Source organism: Poromitra crassiceps, assembly GCF_964638095.1.
Source record: "Poromitra crassiceps genome assembly, chromosome: 26".
Classification (NCBI taxonomy): Eukaryota; Metazoa; Chordata; class Actinopteri; order Beryciformes; family Melamphaidae; genus Poromitra; species Poromitra crassiceps.
In genome coordinates, this window is record NC_139640.1 from 5,389,968 (window position 1) to 5,395,967 (window position 6,000).

Genomic DNA, 6,000 nt, shown 5'->3' on the forward strand with positions numbered 1-6,000 from the left:
TCATTCACCTCAGCTGCTTTCTTCTCTCACTATTACAGAGCTCACCTGCACTTAGGCTTTTCACTGAAGGTGTTGGCCTTGACCATTGTAGTTGTAGAGTGTTATAAACAGACCTGTGTGTTAAAGGGACAGCTCACCCTAAAATCCAAAATACATAATCCTCTCACCTGTAGTGCTGTTTATCCACCTCAATCGTTTTGTGTTAGTTGCCTGAGTGTTGAAGATATCAGCCCTAGAGATTTCTGCCTTCTCTCAAATACAATGGAACTGGATGGCACTCGGCTTGTGGTGGTCGAAGTGGCAAAAACATACATTTGAAAAACTCAACAGCAATGTCTCTTTCCAGAAATCATGACCCGGTTATGCATCCACAAACCTTGTTGTGTGCAGTTTCATGTCGGAACTATTTTCTTTAGACTGAAGTACACCCACTACTAGTTAGTTCCTACACAAAACTGCTCACAACTAGGTCTGTTATCTTGGGTAACCGGGTCATTATTTCTGGAAAGAGACATTTGCTGTTGAGTTTTTCAAGTTTTGCCGTTTTGAGCAGCACAAGCCGAGTGCCATCCAATTTCCATTGTATCGGAGAAAAGGCAGAAATCTGATATCCAAAACTCAGCAACTCACACAAAAACGATGTAGATGGATAAATAGCACTACATGTAAGAGGAAAAACATGTAATTTTGGATTTTAGGGTGAGCTGTCTCTTTAAATGTTAGTGTTAGTTAATGATCATGTTAAATGTGTTAAATGATAGGCTAGCTGTAGAGTGTTGTAAACAGACTTGTGTGTTAAACGTTAGTGTTGATGTTAATGTGAAATGTGTTAAATGTTAGTTGTAGAGTGTTATAAACAGACCTGTGTGTGTTTTTCATATTATGTTCAAACTGAAGCCAACTCTATTTGAATATTAATTTACAGTAGTAATTTACTGGATGTGTTGGATCTGTCATGTTGTCTCTTGGTTTTTAAATGATTTTCACTGGAATTTCCTCTTTCATCAGATTAAGAATCCACACAGAGATAATGAATGGATAAAATGTTAGAATTAGAGACACAAATTATAGGATGCTATTTGCAAGAAGCTTGTCAAAAATAATTTAAAAAATCCTTTCATATGATAGCTCCTACATATTTGTCATTGCTGTATCATAAAATAATAAATAAAATAATGCTGTAATAATGCTACACAGATTTTACACCACCAAATTCTAGATTAGACCATCAAATTGAAACATTTATGCAATGACCCCCCCCCCCCCCCCCCCCCCCCCCACTTCCATAATCACATTATTATGGAAGTGGCTCAATTTGACTCATGACCCCTCATGACTGTATCTGTCCTGTAGATGGCAGTGCTGCGTCAAACTCAGACAAGTCTGAATGGAATCAATCAAATGAATACATGAATGAACACATTATTAATACAAATACACAGTGTAGAAGTATAGAGTCCAGAGTTTCTAATGCAATTACCTGTCTCCAATTATGCTTGTTCTTACTATACAAGACTACTACGGCACATTGAGCTATTGTACCACCAGTGCACATGCAAATGACATGGGTTTACTCTACTAAGGTAATGAGGTTATACACCTTAGTGCCCGGTAGCAACTAGGCTACCTCAGTAAAAAAGTGAGACCCTATTAAACTGTTGTAAGCCTCCATACCTGCTACAGCTGCTATCCCCTTCAAACTGACGATGTGTTCGAAGACGCTGATCTCTAAACCAGACAATTAACAACAACGACCACATTAAGAAGTCCCCTGGCTGTGGCTCAGGAGGTAGAGCGCGTCGTCCACTAACCAGAAGGTCGGCGGTTCGATCCCCGGCTCCTCCAGTCCGCATGTCGAAGTGACCTTGGGCAAGACACTGAACCCCGAATTGCTCCCGATGGCCGTGCGTGGCAGCTGGCCACCTTCGGTGTGTGAATGGGTGAATGTAGGCACATTGTAAAGCGCTTTGGATAAAAGCGCTATATAAATGCAGTCCATTTCAGCTCCATGGTTCACATAGCCAGTACGAGCCCCTGGCTTTCCCACACAACCAAACAGTTGTCCGGTGTCCAGTATTAGCGACCACACACGCAGCATCCAGGGGTTTCTTTGAGTCCATTCAAAAGCAACAACGCAGTATATCTTGTTGATGCTTATTAGACCATTTGCATGCACTGCACTGTTCATCACTTAATGATGGCTCATGTAAAAGCAAGAGAGAGAGAGACCGAGTGAGAGAGAGGGAGATGGAGAGAGAGAGATGGAGAGAGAGACAGAGTGAGAGAGAGGGAGATGGAGAGAGAGAGATGGAGAGAGAGAGACAGAGTGAGAGAGAGGGAGATGGAGAGAGAGAGAGAGACAGAGTGAGAGAGATGGAGAGAGAGAGAGAGTGAGAGAGAGTGAGAGAGTCAAGTCAAGTCAAGTTTATTTGTATAGCACATTTCATACACAGAGGCAATTCAAAGTGCTTCACATAAAATGGTTGACAGGAAAATAAAAGAATAAAAGAAGAGAATAAAATGGACATTTAAAAGCATCCCAACAAAACTTAAAAAACTAGTATAAAAAGTGCATTAAGCAACAGGCGCAGCAGTTGCAAAAAGAGCAAAAAACTTATAGAGGACTCATTGGGTTTGCATAATAGAATAAATCAATTTATATATATTAGTCCCCCGACATACTATATAAGAAATATGGCTACACACACATAAAACTCAGGTCTGGGTACGGTGTCCTCTTTTAAGCTCCCCTTACGCGTGCGTCCCTCCTGACGCATCACCTCACCCTCTTGTGAGTATATCCGTATTACGGAACCATCCCCCAGACCTGCAGCTTTTAGCAGTAATTACAGTCATCTATGTTTTAAAACCAATTGTATAATAGTGATTGAGAAACCGCTGTCAGCAGTTAAAAGCGACGGTAAACATAAAAGTCTTTAGTCTATTTTTAAAAATAAGTAAGGTTGGGGCAGATCTGAGGTCTTCAGGCAATTTGTTCCAGCTAGCAGAAGCATAGTGGGTAAATGCGGCCTTCCCATGATTTGATTTGATCCTAGGGACAGTTAATAAGCTGGACCCTGCTGACCTAAGAGTTCTAGACGGTTCGTAGCGTGGGAGCAATTCAGCTATGTATTTTGGGCCTAGGCCATTAAGTGATTTATAGACTAATAACAGTATTTTAAAATCTATTCTATGACACACTGGCAACCAGTGTAAGGACTTAAGAACTGGAGTGATATGATCAGCTTTCTTAGTCTTCGTTAGAACTCTAGCAGCAGCATTCTGAATGAGCTGAAGTTGCCTAAGTTGGAGAGACCAGAGAAAAGGCTATTGCAGTAGTCTGACCTACTATAGATGAAGATGTGAATTAGTTTTTCTAGATCCTGTCTGGACATGTAGCCCCTAATTCTTGCTATATTTTTAAGATGATAAAAAGCTGATTTTCTGATTGACTTAATGTGGGAGTTAAAGTTGAGATCGGAATCAATAATAACGTCAATATTTTTGACTTGATCCTTAGGCTTCAGGGATCGAGACTCAAGGCGTACAGTGATTTTAAGCCTTTGTTCTTTGGGGCCAAAGACGATCACCTCTGTTTTGTCTTTGTTTAGCTGGAGGAAATTCTGGCACATCCAGTTATTTATTTGATCAATGCACTGGCACAATGATTCTATGGGAGCATAGTCAGCTGAGGAAAGAGTTATATACAGCTGAGTGTCGTCTGCGTGAGAGAGATAGAGAGAGAGAGAGGGAGAGAGACAGAGTGAGAGAGAGGGAGATGGAGAGAGTGAGAGAGAGGGAGACAGAGATGGAGAGAGAGTGAGAGAGAGAGAGAGTGAGTGCAGGCCAAAGCACAAGACTGTCCCAGCGAGGGGCCGTCTTATGTAATGATGTCTTAGCACGCCGTCTGTTACAACAGTGGGTAATTGCTCATTGTTGACGGCCAGGAAGAGGACGCGGCGTCTCTGTGTTTCAACAGCAGGAGGCCAGAACCTGTTTGGCCCGGCTGGCATTTTCCAGATTGTTCTGGTCCGAGACCAGTCCCCAACGGTCCCCCCTCTTTGGGGGGACCGTTGAGCATCTGAAAAAAGGCCACCGCGGTGCAGAGAGCCCGGTCGTGGTTGACACAAAGAGGACAGGACGCTAAGCTCCTGAGAGTCAGATCTTGTCAAATTCCACATCTGTCGTTAGAACATACCCCCAACCCGCCTCCGGCCGCCCACTCCCCCCGCGACCTCCCTCTCAACCGCGCAGGCGAGGGCTCGAATGCGCCCCTCTTCAGACCAGCTCTCTTCACACATTTTGTTTTCCAAGGCCTCTTTAACCACCTGACTCCAGCCATTGTGGAATTCCAAATAAACACAGCTTATGACTCAGAGGGACGTATCTAGGGCAGAAAGCTGCGTCGGGCGTCTCGTCCTGTCAGCGTGGGGTACAAGGCAAAAACACATCCTTCTGCCGGGTTGTCCAGCTGCAGCTCCGCTGTTTACAGTGCGGCTTCTCCACAGCACAAGGCCTCCGACAACACGGAGCAGAAGGTCCACAGCACATGACCTCCTACAACACAGAGCAGAAGGTCCACAGCACATGACCTCCTACAACACAGAGCAGAAGGTCCACAACACATGACCTCCTACAACACAGAGCAGAAGGTCCACAGCACATGACCTCTGACAACACAGAGCAGAAGGTCCACAGCACATGACCTCCTACAACACAGAGCAGAAGGTCCACAGCACATGGCCTCCGACAACACAGAGCAGAAGGTCCACAGCACATGACCTCCTACAACACAGAGCAGAAGGTCTACAACACATGACCTCCTACAACACAGAGCAGAAGGTCCACAGCACATGACCTCCTACAACACAGAGCAGAAGGTCTACAACACATGACCTCCTACAACACAGAGCAGAAGGTCTACAACACATGACCTCCTACAACACAGAGCAGAAGGTCCACAGCACATGACCTCCAACAACACAGAGCAGAAGGTCCACAGCACATGACCTCCTACAACACAGAGCAGAAGGTCCACAGCACATGACCTCCTACAACACACAGCAGAAGGTCCACAGCACATGACCTCCGACAACACAGAGCAGAAGGTCCACAGCACATGACCTCCTACAACACAGAGCAGAAGGTCCACAGCACATGACCTCCGACATCACGGAGCAGAAGGTCCACAGCACATGACCTCCGACAACACAGAGCAGAAGGTCCACAGCACATGACCTCCTACAACACAGAGCAGAAGGTCCACAGCACATGGCCTCCTACAACACAGAGCAGAAGGTCCACAGCACATGACCTCCGACAACACAGAGCAGAAGGTCCACAGCACATGACCTCCTACAACACAGAGCAGAAGGTCCACAGCACATGACCTCCGACAACACAGAGCAGAAGGTCCACAGCACATGACCTCCTACAACACAGAGCAGAAGGTCCACAGCACATGGCCTCCTACAACACAGAGCAGAAGGTCCACAGCACATGACCTCCTACAACACAGAGCAGAAGGTCCACAGCACATGACCTCCTACAACACAGAGCAGAAGGTCCACAGCACATGACCTCCTACAACACAGAGCAGAAGGTCCACAGCACATGGCCTCCTACAACACAGAGCAGAAGGTCCACAGCACATGGCCTCCGACATCACGGAGCAGAAGGTCCACAACACATGACCTCTGACAACACAGAGCAGAAGGTCCACAGCACATGACCTCCTACAACACAGAGCAGAAGGTCCACAGCACATGACCTCCTACAACACGGAGCAGAAGGTCCACAGCACATGACCTCTGACAACACAGAGCAGAAGGTCCACAGCACATGACCTCCTACAACACAGAGCAGAAGGTCCACAGCACATGACCTCCTACAACACAGAGCAGAAGGTGCACAGCACATGACCTCCTACAACACGGAGCAGAAGGTCCACAGCACATGACCTCCTACAACACAGAGCAGAAGGTCCACAGCACATGACCT